Source organism: Macaca mulatta, chromosome 1 (genome assembly GCF_049350105.2).
Source record: "Macaca mulatta isolate MMU2019108-1 chromosome 1, T2T-MMU8v2.0, whole genome shotgun sequence".
In the NCBI taxonomy this organism is placed as follows: Eukaryota; Metazoa; Chordata; class Mammalia; order Primates; family Cercopithecidae; genus Macaca; species Macaca mulatta.
The window spans coordinates 120,168,990-120,189,923 of NC_133406.1; the positions used below are offsets into that span (position 1 = coordinate 120,168,990).

The window sequence follows — 20,934 nt, forward strand, 5'->3', positions numbered from 1 at the left end:
AATGAAAGGCAATATATTTTAAAAGTTATCAATACTTCTTTGGGGATAATGGATGCTGAGTAATTTTGCTTTGTACTTTTCTCTGCACCTTTGGGTATTTTCTCAGTTTTCTTACCTCTCTACAATATTATGCATTACATACACCAGCGGTCCCCAACCTTTTTGGTACCAGGGATATGTTTTGTGGAAGACAGTTTTTTCCACCGGGGGGCAGCAGTGGGGATGGTTTCAGGATGAAACTGTTCCACTGCAGATCATCAGGCATTAGATTCTCATAAGGAGCATGCATCATAGAACTCTAGCATGTGCAGTTCACAATAGGGTTTGCGCTCCTATGAGAATCTAATGTTTCCACTGATCTGCCCAGGAGGCGGGGTTCAAGGGGGTATGCGGCCTATTCTTAACAGGCCACAGACTGGTGCCTGTCCATGCCCTGGGGTTTGGGGACCTCTGACACAGACAGATCCCCAGAGCTTAGTTTCCTCATCTGTAATTGGAGAATAGCTATACCAATCTTCCAGCACTGTTGTGAGGATGAGAGTGCCTGACACAAATAACAGCTCAGTGGGTTTTCCTGGAATAGGGAGAGCAGCTCCAAAGGAGTAAACCTGGACAGACCTCTGTACCTCTCTCTACTCATCATCGGGCTTCACTGTTGCTGCTAAGCAGGCATGCAGATGCTGCTCAGCACTGGCCTCCCTGTGTGGTAGGGGTGGATGTGCAGAGATGAGATGGCACAGGGGAGCTAGCTCGATGTCTTGGTTTTGGGAAGGTCAGCAAAGAAAGGCAAGAGAGGGAAAAGTTTGATTGAAGAATGTTGGCTAGGTAAGGACAACTCAACCCATTTGGGGTAACATTTCTTAGTTTGGGGTGGGGTCCAATGGGGCAACTGAAAAGGAAAAAGGGACTGAGAGAGATTAGAAGACATAGCCACAAAGCCCAACAATCCCTTCCTACAGGAAGAATGCCTTGCCTCTTCATTTCTTCTCTGAAACCCCTCTAGAAATGGGAGTGGACAATGTAACTTATTATCATTTTCCACAGCCCCTGGGAAGATGTTCTTTCCCCAGGAGGAGTGTTTCCCAAACATCCCTCCTTCTGGCCATATCTGTGATAAGTTGTTCTTTTCTGGGACTGTTTAGGTAGCCTTGACTCTGACTTACTTAATAGGGCAGGTTAGTTATCTTGAATCTTGAATTTAGCCATTTGTGACTTCATATTAATCTTTCGTCTCCAAAAACATTGGGCTGTTTTGCCTCTTTCTACTCACTTATGTCTTCTTTATCTTAATTCCAAATCCCAGCAACTCAGAGAAGAATTGGGTCCCACAAATGATATTCACAGTCTGTTGCTTCATGGGAGGTCATTGAAGCCCTTTCCCCATTTACTTTGTCAAAATCTGTATCTCTTTTCATTCCTAATTTTTTATCTGCAAGATTACATAGCAACATGGGAAACATTTATACTATTAAATAGTGAAAGAAGGGGACACAAAAATTGCATGTAAATTATGATTCTATGTAAAAAAAGACTGAGCAAATAGACAAACAAAGAGACATACACACATACAGGGAAAATAAAACTGGAAGAAAACAAAACAAAAAATGAATAATGGCTATGGTAAAGTGCTGGGATTGTGTTTTTTTTTTTTTTTTTTTATTCTTCTCTATTTACCTAAAAATTTTAAGGTAAGAAGAAAATACTTTTATAATTAAGAAACAGACTTACTAAAATAAAATAGGGGCAGAATGAGGAACAAAGTTTGCTAAAACAAATAAAACAGGAAAGCTTGTAGATAAGGTTTTATGGAAGTAAATATACGTAGCTTCCAGCTTAGTGTGTGTGAACTGATGGAGAAACACGACTACAGAGCTCTTATGGAAGGCGTTTAACCATTTGTCACCCTTGCAGTCTACTCCAAGAGTGACTAAAAGGAAGAACAACATGAGGAAGACTTCAAACCTGTTGAGGATTTGAGAAGAGGGGCTAGAAGTCCAGGCATGTTAGAGGTTTTGGGGCTGTAGAGAGATACTGTAGAAGTTACTACATTGGGGGTTTTCTGGGAAGTGCTTCAAGCATGACATTGTGAGGCTATAATACTGTTTATTTTTAGAAGTCCTGTTGAGAGGAGTATCTTTCACCTCTCACTAAATTAGCTATGCTCCTTGGAACCATGGACATCTTTCTGCTGTAGCAGCAATAGGATCAAAGCACGTGTTTAGAAAGAGAAGTGAAAAACACCAGATGTGAGCAAAACCACAAGGGGAATTTCAGACAGGCAGCATGCACCAGATGACCCAATTTGGAATGTGGCCCAGGCCCCAGGACAGGCAGACCCTGTAAGGATCAGGCTGGACAGTCAGAGGTTATTGATCCCGATTTAAGCCAAATGTTGCTAAAACTTGATCTGTGACCTTGCTTAAGCCATTGACCTCCTCTAAACCACTTTCACCATCTGTAAAATGCAAGGACTGTGAATTTCCTCTCAGGAATAGCTAATGGAAACCATGCTAAAAACTAGAGATTAGAATGAAGCAGGATCTTGCGATCTTGAAGAATGGTGGTAAATTGTATTTGATTATATAAATACCACAACATACACACACTTACAGTGTATAGATGCACATACTTTATGAGAAGAATGTGTATAAAAAACAGAGTTGGCCGGGCGCAGTGTCTCACGCCTGTAATCCAAGCACTTTGGGAGGCTGAGGCAGGTGGATATCTTGAGGTTAGGAGTTCCAGATGAGCCTGGCCAACATGGCGAAACCCCGTCTCTACTGAAAATACAAAAATTATTGGGGTATGGTGGCCCCCGCCTGTAATTCCAGCTACTTGGGAAACTGAGGCACGAGAATCACTTGAACCCGGGAGGCGGAGGTTGCAGTGAGCTGAGATTGCACCTCTGCACTCCAGCCTGGGCAACAGAGCAAAACTCCATCTCGAAAAAAACGAAAAACCCCCCATGGATTAAAGATTGTGTTCCATCAATTCACAGAGTAAATAATCTACATGTCGACAATTGAAGGGGTAGAAAAAATATTTTTTCTCTTGCACATAGCTCTTTAAGACTCCTAGGGCCAGATTCAGCATACTGTCTAGCACAGTTAGTGACAAATGAATGCTAGTATAGAATAGAGCTTATGCTTCAAATTTCAACTCTCTTCACCACTTAGTTGCTATGTGGCTTTGGGTAAGGCACTCCATCGTTTTGTGCCTTGGTTTCCTAATCTGTAAAATGGGGATAATACTAGTACCTACCTCATAGACTTGTGAAGATGACATAAAGTGATATATCTAAAGAGCTTAGATGAGTGCTGGGTGTATAATGTTAGTTATTACTATCTTCTAAAGTCTTCTATGTGGACTTCAAAACTCTCTGCATTTCTTTAGTTGATCTCCATTTTCCCATCTAAATTGTTTCCCACATTCTTGCTCCATTCAAGACTATTTCTTGTTTGTCTTATTCATCTATGTAGGATATTGCTCCCTGCAGACTTTAAACCAGCTTACTCATTCCCCCTCAAAGCCATTACTTTATTCCTATTTACGTCAATTTTGAGTCAGTCTCTAAGTTGACCCCACAACCAGAAATCTATGAAGTGTCACTAAATCCTCTGTTCTCCCACTCCTGGGCTTCTTATATAACAGGATGTCCTCTTAACCACAGGGGATGTTTCACTAAAATTAAAACATATAGCTTTATCTTCTTTAATAGAAGAAATAATCGGTTATGGCATCACAGTATATAACAGAAAATCAGCTTTGGATCACTGAGCATGGCTGTCTTTAAGAGAGTATGGGGCAGGGACAGGAGTCCTGGGTGCAGTGAAAATGCCTTCCACCCTTTGGGGAGACATGGTCATTGGAGAGAAGGAGGGATGCAGTACAGGGTCCAGGAAGGGAAGATACTGGAATTCATCTTAGGTCTCATGTACCCAGGAAGTGACTCTCTATGAGAACAGAGGGAAAAATCAATAACTGATCAATGAGAGCTATGGTATTTTGGACTTAGGCCTATTAGGGGATGATGAGGGCAAAAGTGAGAGGAATGTTAGGGAATCACTTTCTCTACAGTATCAATATAAATTGACTCTACTTTTGGCGCTCATGAAAGCAGCAGAAAGAGGAATCACAACCCCTACCTGGACAACTTCTGATGCAGTTTCACCAGCAACAGCGTCACTCCTTTCCAAGAGCACTCTTGTCTTCCACTGTTACCTTGTATGATTGTGTGATTGTTGTTATCGTCCTTATCATTATCACTTTCAAATCACTTGACTTTTCTTTCATCCCTCCACTATATTATCTTCTAAAATAACTTTACTATAAGATGATTTAATCCCATGGAAATTTTCGGGCCCCTATTATGAAGGCTAAATCCTAGGGAATACATAGATGAGTAAAAAAGTCATTGCTCTTAAGGAGCTCATATCACAAGATTTAGGCAGATTGAAATTGCTAACCGACATTTAACCCAGGTCCAGGTGCTCCTAATTATCTTCCCTATTGGTTTGTCTTGTCCTGTTCATTTATTTAACACATATTTATTGAGCACCTACCATGTGCTCCTTAGGCACTGGACTAGCCTAAGGATGCAATAGCAACTAAAATAAGCATCGTATTTACTTTTAGAGAATATAACTACAATGTGAAGAACTAGGCTCAATGATATACCTGGTCGACTACAGAAAAAATATTAAGTATTCCTGTCTCTCCTCCACCGAGTGGGGTGCACGCCAATGCACTCCTCTTCCAGCCATTATGTAGTCAATTTATAGCTGAGACATATTTAGTTCTTATGTGAGTCCAACTTGAGAGGCACCTGAGAATAAAAGGACAAATCTCCACTGCAATGCTGAGTAGCTGGTAGCCTCATGTCCAATATTCTTGTGCAAACACCCTTTCAGGAACCAAATACCCTTCATATTATGCCCTGATTCTATATGGGTTAGACATACACATCAAATAACTTTGGTTTGTCAATAAACAATCTAAATAATGGAAGGTAAAATCAATTATATAAAGTTTCCAAAGAAGGATAGGGGAAGAGTTTCCAAGAAAAGTTTTTTTCTTATTGGAAGAAGCATATCAGATGAAGGCAGCATTACTTTATGTATGTATGTAGGTATGTATGTATGTGTGTGTGTGTGTGTGTGTATATATATTTTAAGGCAGGGTCTGGCACTGTCACTCAGGCCAGAGTGCAGTGGCATGGATCTCGGCTCACTGCAACCTCAGTCTGCTGGGCTCAAGTGATTCTCCCACCTCAGCCTCCCAAGTAGCTGGGACTACAAGCGTCCACCACCACATTTTTTTGTAGGGATGGGGTCTTACCATGTTGCCCAGGATGGTCTCGAACTCTTGGCTCAAGTGATCCTCCTGTCTCAGCCTTGCAAAGTTCTGGGATTACAGGTGTAAGCCACCACACCTGGTGGCTCACTAATTTTCACTAATGGCAATAAAACTACTACTTACAATATGAGAGTGTACAATTAATGTATTAGCTGACTAAATAAGGAATGTAGTAAGTTTACTCAGAGCTTCTGCCTATATAGAGTAAGAACCCAAGGCATGGAAGAATGACTCACTGTAATAAACTAAGCCAACTAAATATTGATTAATGGTGCTCACATAACAGCATAATATTAGAACAGAAAAGAAAATTATAGATTGTACTGGATAACTCATTTAAGCATAAAAATTTGGAATCAGATGGTCCTAGGTTCAAATTCCACCTCAGCTTCCTCTTTGCCACCTCTGTGGCCTTGGGCAACTTGGCCTCTCTGCTCCTGCATTTTTTTTTGTTTTTCCGAGACAGAGTCTCGCTCTGTCACCCAGGCTGGTGTGCAGTGGCACGATCTCAGCTCACTGCAAACTCTGCCTCCTGGGTTCACGCCATTCTCCTGCCTCAGCCTCCCGAGCAGCTGGGACTACAGGCGCCTGCCACCACGCCCGGCTAATTTTTTGTATTTTTAGTAGAGACGGGGTTTCAATGTGTTAGCCAGGGTGGTCTTGATTTCCTGACCTCGTGATCCGCCTACCTCGGCCTCCCAAAGTGCTGAGATTACAGGCGTGAACCACCGCGCCCGGCCTGCTCCTGCATTTTAAAATTTGCCTGGTACAGATCTATATTCCTAGCTAGTAGAGTTCTTTCTCTTACGGATTAAATAAAGTAACAAAATGGAAGTCACATGGTGCACAGTGAGCACTTCATAAATACTGTAGTCTTCTTTTCCTTTTACAGAAAAGGAACAAAAGCCTGGAGGACTGATCTAACTTTCCTGAAGGCCCACAGTTAACCAATGTCAGACCCAGATGAAAGCCTCTGGCTTCCTGACTCCTGGTCCAGCTGGCTGTCTATGATTTCCAAAATAGGGCTGTGCCAAAGACAACTGAAAATACATTTACCTCTGGTTTTTTAAAGCTGAAGAGAATGAAGTAAAAAGACAGAAGTAGGCTGATGCGGGGTGAGAGGTATAAGAATCAGATTTACTTTCCTGGTTTTGCATTACCTTCCTGAGTTTACACTGCCTGAGCACACACCCACTAATGGTGGGGGAAGTGGCAGAGCGTAGCCAACATGGGATTAAAAATTGTGTTACATCAACCCACAAAGTAAATAATCTACTTGCCCACAATTGAAGGGGGTGTGACAGGGTATTGTGTTTTTTCTCACACATAGTTCTTTGGGTCTCCTGGGATCATCCCAGATCTAATTTTCCAGAAGATCCTATATACACCTTTCCATTGGAGTTTTGAGCTTGCTAATATGTGGATTTGGCAGACAGATGCAAATTAAAGAAGATATATATGAAAAATCACTTGTAGCCTAAACACGATTTCTGTGTGGGACTGGTGCTCCACATGGATAAAAGAACCATGGGCCAGAGACAGGATGCTTGACTGCTTCCCTGCACTGCTGTTAACACTCGGGGGGACCCAAGAGAGGAGGTTAACTTCTCTGGGCATCTATTTTGTCACCTATAAAACACCATCAAGTAGTCATTTGCTATACATTGAATGCAAAACGTTTGTCACATTTTATTTTTCTTTATCCTTTTAAGAGCTTCATGGGGCAGATTGTACTCCCCACATTACAAGTAAAGAAATAAGGGTTTAGGGATATTGTGACTTGTCCAACGTCATTTAGCTGGTAAGTGGCAGAATCTGACAGAATCTGGATTTGAATCCAGAATCTGCTTTCAACCTCCAAGCTATACTACTTAATATTGTGAGGGAGGGAAAGGATGTTAAACTTCAAAGTACTTTACAGGAGTTTAAACAAATGTTCAATACAGTCATTTGTTAGAGGCATGATCCCTAGGAGGTGCCTGTACTTGTCATTTTCAGCTCATTGACTTTCTCATTCATTGCCTCTCATCTGATCTGTGAGCCTCAAACCACAGTTATCCTATTTCATTTCCTTTGTTTTTGGTGTCAGTACTCCTCCCACACTGGCTGATTTCAGGGGGAGCCGGCACCACTTCTCTTCAAGTAGGGGAGTGTAAGTGTAGGAAGCCTGTCACACACACACATAAATATGCATGTATGCACACACACACATTCATATTAGTTTGTGATACACATATGCGGTTTCAGAAATTGACAATTTAAGAACATGTCGTTATTATGACAGTGCATATATCATGTATAAATAATTCCCCAGAATTGGGGTTAGGTGAAAAAAACGCTGTGATAAACTGATAGAAAGCAAAGAGACACGTACTAAGGAGAATACCAACAGACTTAGAACCTTCTGGCTTCAGCCCCCACCTTGAATTTTAATACAAGTTTATGAATTTTTTCCTGCTCACTTGGTCTCCTGAAAGATCCTTACCCTTGGTAGGAAATGAGCTTGATACAACCCAGTGTCTCTTCATCAACTGATACTGAGCTTTCACTCTGTTATCTGTATCTGCATTCCAGGTAGTGGTGGTCATCAGACTGTAAACTTTGGAGGCTCAGGGTCACATCTGTGGAATTCTCTCTTCTGTGGTCTGGCATGGCATACAATTAGCAAATTGGTGATGACAATGTTTTTCATTCCTTCTGTTGCTTTTTGTTTGGTTTGTTCAGGAGACAGACACAAAAGATTTTGAGACCGGGCACGGTGGCTCACGCCTGTAATCCTAGCACTTTGGGAGGCCGAGGCGGGCGGATCACAAAGTCAGGAGATCGAAACCACGGTGAAACCCTGTCTCTACTAAAAATACAAAAAATTAGCGGGGCGCGGTGGCAGGCACCTGTAGTCCCAGCTACTCAGGAGGCTGAGGCCGGAGAATGGCATGAACCCAGGAGGCGGAGCTTGCAGTGAGCCAAGATCGCGCCACTGCACTCCAGCCTGGGGGACAGAGCGAGACTCTGTCTCAAAAAAAAAAAAAAAGATTTTGAGACTCATTTAATTACAGCCCACAACTGTCATGGCATTCAACAAATGCAGTTATTCATTAAATATGTACTTGTTGAACATCATGGTAATATTATTGAACATCATGCTAATATTTCGTTTTTTGCATTAACCCTTAATGGTTACAAAGTACATCTATAATTAGTGTCACACCTGGCTTCCTAAGAATCCTTTGAGAAGGGAGGAAGGGATAAAAGCATTACCTACCTTATGAGGTTTGTGAGAATCATACAATAAAAGGCAAAAGTGCTTAGCACTGGAAGCTGACACTGTAAACAATCATGAAATGCTACTATTAGCACAGTTATTAGCCCATATTACTGATGACATACCTTAGTTCAGGGAAGCTAAGTCACTTCCTCAAGGTCGCACAGTGAAGTAGTAGAATTCAGCTAAAAGTCTGTTTCCAGACCCCAAATCTGTCTTAGGAAACTATCAGTTGAGATTGCAATTATGGAAGGCGAAAAAACAGAGCCTTAAAGGCAGAGCAGACATGACAGGTTTTATGGTGGGTGAGTAGGCAGAAGTGTTTAGGGACCTTATGTGCATTGTCAAGTGCTCAGGGGGGAGGGTGAGGCCCAGGCTATGTACCACAGGCAGCTGTACCATTCATTTTTGGTTCCTCAAATGTTCTATCTTCCCTCAGCACCTTCACATAGAATGTGTTCCTTCTCCCCTGTCTTCTTCTCTGTCTTCACCTCTCTTCCCAACACTTCACCCAAGCAACACTCACGCTTCCAGGCTCAACCCAAACATCTCTTCTTCCAGAAGGCTCTCCATGAGCCCCTGTCTGCATCTACTGACAGGCACTCACAGCACTCTGAATGCCTCCTTTAGAGAATAGTTGTCCAATATTCGTCTTCCCAGCTAGGACGTCAGCACTGAGAAGTCTGCAGCTTTCCCTTGCTTGCCGGCTGATGTCTCCCTAGCAGCAGTGTCTGGCATGTTTCTCAAGTGCAGAGCAGCTGCTGGCCACCATAACGATGGAAAGGAATGAGACTGAAAAAAGGGTGGGAAGTCATGAAAACAAACATAGAATGCTTTACTATTTTGCCCTAGAACCACTCGGGGTGGTGCTATTGGGAAGAGCTAGGCAGTGAGAAAACATAAAGGAGGCAATGGAAAGGAGCTGAGGAAAAAAGACACAAGAAAGGCGTGGAGAAGTCACTTGATGCAAAGCATAGCAGACACAGGTGTTCATCCTGAAGGAGCCGTGGATGCCAAGCCTTCCGAAGACATATGAAAGTTTGCTGAGAATTAGCCATTTCTCTTTCTTTAAAACTTCCTCTTGTTTATGTCTGCCATCTTTTGTCAGAAAGAGATGCAGGGGCCCTGCTCTCTCCAGGAGACGAACCCCTGCAGCAGTCCACGGAATCCAGGGATAAACCTGCCAAGGTAAGAGGGAGGGAGAGTTTCCACCAGGATGACATATTTCTGACTCTGCCCTCTGACAACAAAGGGTGCCGGTGGTGGGACTTTTGGCAGGAAGCACCCACCTTTGGGGGAGTGAGAATCATGCGGGGCGCTGACAGTGACCGAGGCCGATCCTGGAGCCCTGGCCGTCTCCCCTGCACGGCCCTGGGCAGAGGTGCCTGGATGACCTCCTGGGCGCCTCCTCCGAGGTTCGGGCAGGGCCGAGGGAGGATGTGATGCCCGAGCTCCGGCAGGACCCATTTTGTTTATGTTCCCACTCCTTCGCCCTGGGAAGCCCCGAGTTCCCACACTCACTGAGGCAGGAAGGTCACCACGGACACCTCATCTGTCTGGGCCGTTGACTAACTACAGATAAGCAGCAGCTGCCACATCCCTGTTGGGGTTACCTCCCAGTCTGCCCACCCTGGAACCAGGGGAGAAGCCCTCATCCCTGCCTGCTTGCACATGATGCCTCCCCAGCAAGGCCAGCTGCCCCTGAGGCCGGGATGGCAACATGGGGCCCCAGAAAAACATGCTTTTGCAGGAGAAACAAGACATGACCAAGAGATTGAAAGATCTTAGACATCACTACCCAACAGCCCAGCCTTATATTTCCACCTTACTTTTTTTTTTTTTTTTTGAGATGGAGTTTCACTCTGTCGCCCAGGCTGGAGTGCAGTGGTGCAAACTCTGCTCACTGCAACCTCTGCCTCCTGGGTTCAAGCCATTCTCCTGCCTCAGCCTCCTGAGTAGGGATTACAGGCATGCACCACCACATCTGGCTAATTTTTTTATTTTTAGTGGAAATAGGGTTTTACCATGTTGGCCTGGCTGATCTGGAACTCCTGACCCCAAGTGATCTGCCTGCCTCGGCTTCACAAAGTGCTGGGATTGCAGGTGTGAGCCACAGCACCCGGCCTACCTTATATTTGCTGAGCACTTTAGAGTTTTACAGCGCTCTACTGCCTGCATCTTTTCACATGACTCTGACCACCACCCGTGAAGATCGCAGAGCAGGTGTTTTTTGTGTCCATTTTGCAGATGAGTAAACAGCCCCAGGATGTTCAAGATGCTTGCCAAATTCACACAGCTAGTTAGTAGTAAAAGTCATGTTCACGGGGGCTTTGCGCTACCCCATGCAAACACCCCAAACCAACTGAACAATCCCAATTTTTATCCCTAAAAGAGGACTCTTTCTCCCAGGTTTAACCTGTTTTCCACCCAAGCCTGCCGTGTTGTGAGAAACACAGCAGTTTTAGAGTTTGAATCTGATTCCTCTTCTTGTTAACCAAATGATTTAGCAGTTGTGTATTTGGGACTCGATTTCCCTGAATATTTGCTTCCACATGTATGAAATGCAGATAATGCTGCCTAACGTGAACGGTTGTAAGGTTTAAGAATACCAACAAACATCTATTCCCTGTTATCCATACTCTAAGCTCAGTTCTAAGCACCTTATGTTCATTGAATTCTCACAACATGTCTGAGTGATTTCATGCATGCTATCATTATTTCATTGTACAGTTAAAGAAACAACGGAAGAGAGGTAAAGAAACATACCCCAGGTTATACAGCAAGCAGATGGCAGAACCAGGATTGCAACCCAGGCTACAGAGCGGAGTGCTTAATCTCCACGCTATATTGAGTATGCAAATTATGTTTACTGTCCACAATCGGCACTCAATCCGTAGCTATTACTAAGAATTGGGGAAGGGTTGGTATGAATTACAAGCAAAGTGATCGGCTAACTTAATTAGATAAGTCAAAAGTCCTGTCTACTCAAAAATATTTTCTATGTAGTATGTACTGGTTTCTAATTTCTTCCCACTAGATTCATTGCTGTACAGCACGAAGTCACCCAGGGGACATTTGGCAATGTCTGGAGACATTTTTGGTTGTCACAACTGTGGGGTGCTACTGGCATCTGAGGGGTCAGGCCAGGGATACTGCTAAACTTCCTACACAGAAAGAGTTCCTCAAAAAAGGATTATCTGGCCCAAAATGTCAATATGTTGAAGTCTAGAAACTACTTTAAAACTGAGTATTTAGAGTTGAGTCAAGATTAGTTAAGTTTTGAAGTGCCCTGATGGATCCAAATTTGACACATATACCAATTTGTTCATTCAAATTGGACACATATACCAGTAAAGTAATGCCCTGTTTAATATCTAGTGATACATTAACATGGTTCCTTATATGCGATCATTTGTCATTACTTATTGTCGCTGCTGCTATTGTTACCAAGCAAAACAGATGTGTGCCCTAGAAATGGTCAGGCTGATTTGGGGCTTGTGGTAGAGTTAGAAAATTGAAGCTGTTTTGCTGTTAAATTATGTTACCAACCTCCAAATTGCTGACATTTCTTCCAACATGTTGAAGTAGGTCATAAATAAACTCACAGCAATGCCATTTCCTTTCAGCATGCAACTCTATGAATCCCTGGTATCTTTCAGTGCAGTCAGCTCTTGTTTTGTGTGTTATGTACACACCAAAGAGATTTTTAAAGTTTAATTTTGTTGGCCCCTTTTGAAAACTCCTATAGCTACTGACATTTTCAAAATGATAAAAGTTTTATTTTGTCAAACAGAACTTTGACCAACAGAACACCCTTGGTACCCGATGCATGTGTGGCGCATCTGTGATGCCTGGCAGCACACTGAGCTTTCTTACTTTGTTAGAAAATACTGTGTGTCACATCATCAAGACTCACTGATTTTCATATCATCATGCATTAGCTTCAAAGACTGTTTATAATCCTCAAAGGAGTTGTATCTGTCAGTTTTATCTGGGTTGTGATACAGTAATGGATAATCTCCATATCCTAATAACAAAATAGATTTGTATTTGTTGATGTTACATATACACCACAAATTGGCCACTGATCTACTTCATGTCTTTTGCATTCTTAATCTAGACTGAAGGAGCTGGCCCTATTTGGGATATGGTTGCATCATAGCAAGGGAAATGAGAAAGATGAAACCACATGATGGCTCTTATAGTTTCTGCTCAGCATATATCACATATGTTTGCATTCCATTGGCCAATGCAAGTCCGTGGCCAAATTCCTTCCATAGGCCCCATAGGCAGGGGCAGCAAATATTTTAAACAATACGATAATCTGCTATAAGAGTCTGTTTTTGCCATCAAAGTCACTAACTTCCTAAGAGCCAGGGACTTAGCCTTGAATCATTGCTTTTTAAAGATGTTTTTATCAAGAAATGGGGAGCGAATAAAAAGTGAAAAAGTCAAAGAAGTAAAATTGTCAGATTCTAATGGTTAATTTGATAAGGAGTAGAATTGGGTGGCAATGCCAAGGAAAAGACAGAAATGAAAAATAATTTCTAAGATTCCAGGTCGGGTGACTGATAAATGATAGCATCAACAAGCGAGGTACAGAAGAGAGAAGAAAAGAAGGTTTAGAAGGAGACAAAACAAGTTTCATTTTTGACGCAACGAATATAAGATGTCTTTGGAACATCTGTGTAGAAATATACAGTGGACAGCTGGATATACGAGTGTGGCTCCTGAGAGAGTACTAAGCTGGAAACAAAGCTCTGAGTTGCAAGACCATGTAAATAATAATAATCACTATTAGGGTTGCATTTATTGAGTATTTACTATGTGTCAGGCACTGTGCTAAGAATGTTCATGCAATTTGCATATGTTTTATTATTTAATTTTCATGTAACCATATAAGCTGGGTATATATATATATAGTAGATGTTATTTATACTCATTTGGCTGATGAGTTTAAAAGAGGGAAGCTTAGGGCCAGGCATGATGGCTCACATCTGTAATCCCAGCACTTTGGGAGGCCGAGGCGGGCGGATCACAAGGTCAGGAGATGGAGACCATCCTGGCTAACACAGTGAAACCCCGTCTCTACTAAAAATACAAAAAATTAGCCAGGCGTGGTGGCGGGCGCCAGTAGTCCCAGCTACTTGGGAGGCTGAGGCAGGAGAATGGTGTGAACCTAGAAGGCAGGGCTTGCAGTGAGCCAAGACTGTGCCACGGCACTCCAGCCTGGGCGACAGAGCGAGATTCCGTCTCAAAAAAAAGGAGGGAAGCTTAAAAGATGATATAATTTGGCCTAGGTCTCACAGCTAGGAAGTTGCAAAAAAGATGCAAGTGTTTAATCTGTGCAATGGACATTTTAGCCGGTTGTAGTCTCAGTTAGACCCATGATGGCAAATGAGAACATCCAGGAACCAAAGATAGAAAGAAAAGAGAAGAGCAGTGGGCCAAGGGCAGGACCCTAAGGAATATGAACACTTAAGGAGCAGGAAGAAGAAGAGTCCTTGAAGAAGACAGAGAAGGAGCAGCTAGGGGGAGACCTGAAGAGCACAGTCTCAGAAGCCAAGTGTGCAGAGTGACAACGAAAGGGAGGGTCTAACAGAGTCAGGGATGACAGGGTAGTTGAAGAGCAGACCTCAGAAATGTTCCTTGGTGGTGAGAGTTAGGTCTGCTCCCTGAAAGCATCTCTAACCTCAGGGAAGCATCTGTAACCAGCCTATTCCCCACCCACAACCCAGGAATAATAATAATAAAAAAAACACGGTGGCTAGTCACACACTGACTTCGGACACATCAACCTGTTGCTGGTTCACTCTCTGAACATTGTTTCTCAAGACTGCCTTGACTTTTTTACCTGCCTGGGTAGATCTTTGTTTCTGAGTCTTAGTGACCTGGCTTTCAGACTCTACCTATGTACACTTCTCTGAGGTTCTGGACTGTTCTCTCAGCTTAGGAAATCCAGCCTTACACCACATCCTTACTCTTGGTTACTACCCACTCCCACCTACAGTCAGTGAGGTTGGGCACTGGCCCTCAATCCACAGGACTGTATCTCCAGCTGATTCTCTGAAACTCAGCCTCCATAAGGGAAATGAGTTGTGGTCTCAGCTGGAGGCTGCTGTATCTGTTCTGTAGATGTAGCAAATGTCTGACAACAGGGCTGCTGCCTTTGAGATCACAGGTTGCTGGTCAGACTTGCCAAGTCTTGCACTGCCTGTTACCAGAGCAAGCTCTCTGTCTTCAGGTGAGCCTTCTCAGTTGCCATGTTATTTTTTGTCCCAGCTCCAGTAGTTTATGGAGATACAAGGCTTATAACCAGGGGCAAGAGGATACTTATGTAAATGGGACTTCTCATGTCTTCTGGACAGTGGCCTGGCTATAGTCTGGAAGGCCACACTGTGTGGGCACCACTGGGACTTTCTCACAGCTCTGACTGATCAGCAAGAGTCCTTGAAATCTGTAGAGTAGCCAACTACAGCATTAGAGTGGGTAAGTATCCAGACCTGCCTCACTCTCAGAGAGCTGAACCGAATAAGCCAGTATCATGGAGAAGAGCAAAAAGCATCCCCTCGAAAGTCCTGCAAGGAGAGTCACCTCTGATGTGAGGGCACCAGAATCCTGTAGCGATTCTATTATTTTTGTTTAGTTGGAGGTTGCACCATCCATCAGCCTTCCCTGACTATACCCCTCAGTGAGGGTTACCAGACTTAGAAGGTGAAAATACAGGATACCCAGTTAAACTTGAACTTCAGATAACAAATACATATTTGGTATAAGTATATGCTACACAATATTTGGGATATATTTATATCAAGACATTATTCATCATTTATTGGAAATTCAAATTTAACTGGTGTTCTGAATTTTATCTGGCATCCCTGTGGCCACCACAGCACCCATAACTTAAGACTTGGTAGGAATTCATAGGCCTTGAAATCCACTGGGGCCCTATCTCTCCCAATAAGGCAGTGGAGCACTTTGTGAGGAAGAAAAGCAGATGACTGGGCCTCTGCTAAGATTACTGGGATCCTAATACTGTCTGCTTCCCTCATTCTCCTGGGCCAGCTCAGAAGGACCATAAAATTAGATCTTCTGAGTGCCTAGAACCTTGTCTGCCTTCCATTGTTGCATTTGGATGACAAAGAGTTTACAGAGAACACAATGCCTCTTGACCTCTGGCAGCAGCATGAGGGCTTCTACTTTCATGGTCTCTCAAAGCACTGCTTTCCAACCGCAGCCCTCAGCTATGCCTCAGTTTGGGCCTATCAGGTCTACATCCACATATCCACCACCCCTAGACAGGTGACAAAAGTAGTGCTTAAGAAACACATGTGCTTTTTTGCCTCCCTGACACAACTGACTGCTCTGGCTAATATCACTGCTATACACTTTGCTTTCACGAATTATTATTTCCTGCCCTCCAGAACTGCTTTTTTGCATACAACAGTTTGAAAGTCCTGCAGGACTTTCTAGGGGATGCTTTTTGCTCTTCTTGGAAAACATCCTAATATACCCTGAAACATCCACATACAACCTGACCAGCTATGCGTCACATGATACTCTAGTCCCAGCAGTTCTGAGTTACCTGAAACATTAGCACCTTCAAAATAGCACAGAAATGTGTGACATTTCTGAACCAAGTTCAGTGTAGCCAGTTATCTGTGATTCTGGAGTGAGAGACACCCTTGTCACTGAGGTTACCTAGACATTTCAAGAGATGTCTAACACCATTTTGTCTTTTTCTGTGCAACTGCACTAGTAATGACCTCCTAAAATAGAGAAGGAAGTTTGCCTGATGTGCTGAGGTTGACACTATGTTTGGCAAGTCAAGACTCGCTGCACCTCTGCTCCAGGACAACACGAGCAAGCACTGACGATGTGCCAGGCCCCGTTGAAAGGGCTTGCCTGTATTAACTAATTTAATACTCATGATGACCCTATGAGGTATATGCTATTATTATGATTGCTGTTTTGCAGATGAGGAAACGGAAACATGGAGTGATAAAGTAGCTCCTATAAAGCCATACAGGTAAAAAAGTTACTAAGAAATAAAAATGAATGCAAGCAACTCAGCGGCACAGTGTGTCCTCTGCTCCTGCATGCCAGCTCTACACAGCTGCAACCTAGCTTGGTTCAGCATCACACTGTTGAGACTGGTGCTGCCAATACTGTGGAGTGGGCAACCCTGACCCAGAGAAGCTTTATGCCACACTTCATTATCCCTGCTTGGAAAGGGGAAAGGACTGAGGTCAAGCATATTTTCAAGCCCTAGAGAGTCCAATGTACGATAGGGACCTCAGTCTGCCATAGCCTGAAAGCTCAGCTCATGCTATGCAGGGCAGCTCACCTTATCTGTGCTTGGGTGCTCCATCAGCTGTGTGCCCAGCACTCAGAATCACAGACCAGAGAGATGCTCTATCTTGAAAGCCTGAGTACAAGGGGTAACAGAGAGACTCGCTCTGGAAGACCATGGCTTGAGTATTTCACAATTATTCTGCTCAAATGATGTATTTCAGACATTTATGCATGGTCTTAATCCTGACACAAGGCCTCTTGGGGGCAATTTGGATTGATGTTAAATGCCTCGAAGGTCTTTATAGGAGTAAGGTAGTACTCATCCCTGCTGGCAAGGCCAGAATGCAGCCTCAGTGCAGCCACTAGCCCTCCCTGAGGTGACACGGTCTGGTACACTACCACAAAAGCACCTGGACCCAAAGCAAAGATAACTCAGGATTCCTCAAGAGCAGCAGTGACTCTTTCTGATCCACACTCACATCTGAAACTCTAGTTTTGGGACTTCTATTTGTTGTCTGCCAATGCTTCCTGGATTGATTGATTGATTGATTGTTTTAGAGATAGGGTCTTGCTATGTTGCCCAGGCTGAACTCAAACTCATGGACTCAGGTGATCCTCCCACCTCAGCCTCCCAAGTCACTGAGAGGTCTGCCTACCCCTCTTGACCTCTTCCCTGACTCTGCCCTCTTCCCTCCCTGTGTTGCTCCTCCACTCACGCCAGTCATTTATACCCTGATGGGTAAAAGAGGGCTTCTACTTTCATGATCTCTTAAAGCACTGCTGTCCAAACACAGCCCTCAGCTATGCCTCAGTTTGGGCCTATCAGGTCTACATCCACATATCCACCACCCCTAGACAGGTGACAAAAGTAGTGCTTAAGAAACACATGTGCTTTTTTGCCTCCCTCACACAACTGACTGCTCTGGCTAATATCACTGCTGCACACTTTGCTTTCACGAATTATTATTTCCTGCCCTCCAGAACTGCTTTTTTGCATACAACAGTTTTTATCCTTACTGGTTTTTTTTACACCTCTTCTTGGTATTATTATTATTATTATTATTATTTTATTTATTTTTGAGATAGAGTCTTGCACTTTGGCCTGGGCTGGAGTGCAGTGGCGTGATCTTGGCTCACTGCAAGCTCCGCCTCCCGGGTTCACGCCATTCTCCTGCCTCAGCCTCCTGAGTAGCTGGGACTACAGGTGCCTGCCACCACGCCTGGCTAATTTTTTGTATTTTTAGTAGAGACGGAGTTTCACTGTGCTAGCCAGGATGGTCTTGATCTCCTGACCTCGTGATCCACCTGTCTCGGCCTCCCAAAGTGTTGGGATTACAGGCGTGAGCCACCACGCCCGGCCCTCTTCTTGGTATTATTGATACTCCTTCAGTTAGACAGTACCCGGGAAGGAATGTACCAACTAGAAGGAGCTTGAATGAGCCTACCATGTTATGGCTGGCAGCAGCCTTCAGAGAGGTTTGAGTATAGGATGCCATCTGATTCCCCCCAGCCCATTCATTCTACCCAGCTAATGGGAAAACAAGAGGATTGCTGATAACAATATCATCAGCAAAAATAGTTACCATTTATCAAGCATTTACTATGGGCCAAGTACTACGCTAAATGCTCTGCATGTATTTTCTCACTTAATTCTCAAAAAATGCATTGAGGAGAATGCCATTTTATCTCTAGTTCACAGCCTAGAAAACTGACCTGCCAAAAAAGTCACACAATGAATAAGTAATAGAGCCAAAATCTGAACCCAAGTTAATCTAAAGCCTGGGCATTCAGCCACTTTGCTGCCATTATCATACATCATCTGACTTCCTTCATGCCCCATCTCCCAACTTCTGTTTTTTTTTTTTTTCCTCTTTTCCTGATTCTCCAGTTACCCACCCTAGCAGTGCAGGGTGATATATATGAACTGCATGCCAAAGCGGGTGTAGACTCATAATGACACCATAATGACACCAGCTGGACCATGGGAAATGGTGAAGGCAAGAGCAGTTATTTTAACTTGGCCTTTTGAAACAGAGACCCTGCTGCACGTTATGAGGGGTTTAAGTGTGTTCCTGTTTCATTCACCCATAGATCCCAAACACCTAGAATTGTGCCTAGCTCATAGTAGGAGCCCAAGAAATACCAGCATGGAAACCCAGAAAACTGGGGTAGATCCGATGAAGAGCACAGGAATCTTAGTAAACCTGGGTGGTCTGAAACTGGCTTTTAGTTGAGCCAGTTGATAGGATCTTAATGACAATGGTGCACCACTTCTCATTTCTTACGACTCTGCAGGTTTGCTTCTTGCTGTCTTATTCCAACTAACAAATTCTGTTTACTTTTCATGTATTTTCTCTACCTCAGAATTGCTGCTTATTCATAAATTCTGCCTTCTTATCACATTGTTCTGCTTCCTCATAGTTTTGGTTTGCTATAATCCTCCATGACCCCGCTCCATTGTATGCCATCCTTTCAGCTTCAACTCCCATGGCTAACTGCTTCTTTCTATCCATGTTTCCCAATTCAAATCCCAGAAGCAGAGAATCTGATTGAGGAAACTTATCTTTTCCATTCAAGCCCTGGTTTTTGGAAAGGCAGCCCCTAATGTCAAGAACCAATCACTGGTCCAATCAGGAGCCATCCCTGGGTAAAGAACAACCTACCTCTGCTTTTCAAAGCAGGGGGCTGTGGGTGGGGCACTTTCATCTCAAAGAGGAAGTTGGGTGTGGCAGGCACTGTGTTGACATATCCAGTACAGGAGTGCCCTGGGAGCCCATCTCTCATTTCTGAAAGAGATAACATTGTAGGTCTGTACATTTCATCACATATTCCCAGGAAAGCCCAGCCAAGTGCAGCTGTTAGTTGCTGAATTTGGAATTCCTCTTGGCCTTCCAACTCCTTGCACTCTTCCTTCTGGGACTACTTTGGTTTTTCGGTTTATTACGTGTTTGGAATTGGCTTGTTCTGGACTCTCTCTTCTGCTCAGGTGAACAGACTTCTAACTGGAATGCCTGGCTCTTGGAGAAGGTGAGTGTTTGGATCCAACTTTGGTTCTGCGCCATTCTTTCAACTTGGATGACATTGCCTCACCTCTTGTATCCTTGTCCTCTCCCTTCTACTCGATCCACTCTATTCTGGGTTATTATTTACCTGAGGGTGCCTTCCCTTCCCGGACCCACCAACATACTCCCGAGGGAAGAACATTCAGAAGCAGCTGGTGGCTTCAGGGAGAGCAATTTTTAGAGGAATGATCGGGGCAGAAGCTAGATAGAAGCAAGTTGAGGAAGTGGAAATAGTGAGTGCAAGACACTTTTCTGAGAAGTTTAGATGAAAAGGAGGGGAAGAAAACAGCTATGTGTCAAGAGTTTGGTGTGTGTGTGTGTGTGTGTATGTGTGTGTTTTGAAAGAATTTGCTTCTTATTATATAACACATGATTTTGTGAAACATTTTGAAAAAACAAAAATTGTAAACAATATGTTTACAATTGCCCATTAAACTACTACCTAAATAATTACAATAGTTACCACTTTTTGAATACCTACTAAACAGAAGAAGTATGCCAGGAACTTCATGAATTATTTTTCTATTTCTTGTGCAATACAATGTCCCAGCTGGGTCGGAATTCAGACAGATATGGTTGTGATGCAGAATAAGACAATGTCTCTTCCCTTTAAGCAATGATTGGCATCCATTGATTTATAAGGGGCCTGAGAAGTTTGCTGGGGGCAAAATGGAAATATTTGCCTCAGTAGGGTTTTCAGCATTCATGGGCATATCTGGAGAGAGTTCCAGAGGTAGGCAGTGCTGGCAGGAATGGTGGGGCCCCTGAAGAGAGCACAGTTGGTTGAGGAAGGAGTTTGTAATGGTGAGACTGGGCTTTAGACCTGGAAGGTCACGGTAAGTCTGGCTGTCACAGGGAAGGGCCTAACCCAGCTTCCTTGCATGTGTCTTCCCAAAAGAAAACAAAGAAGGGCCTCTGAGTCATGGAGCCATGAAACTCTTTGATGCTCTAGGTCCTATC

At 43.5% G+C, this 20,934-nt stretch overlaps 1 protein-coding gene and 1 long non-coding RNA gene across 2 annotated transcripts in view; one reads left to right on the forward strand and one right to left on the reverse strand.

Moving 5' to 3' along the window:
- LOC144331827 (uncharacterized) overlaps positions 1–20,934 on the reverse strand; it is a 57,357-nt gene that overhangs the window by 6,849 nt on the left and 29,574 nt on the right. The gene's annotated exons all lie outside the window — the stretch shown is intronic.
- The window catches only part of NOTCH2 (notch receptor 2), a 189,632-nt gene continuing 188,322 nt past the window's right edge, over positions 19,625–20,934 (forward strand). Inside the window, exon 1 of the mRNA XM_015147334.3 lies at positions 19,625–19,939. The gene's annotated coding sequence lies outside the window, so the exon portion shown is untranslated. The remainder of the gene's footprint in view (positions 19,940–20,934) is intronic.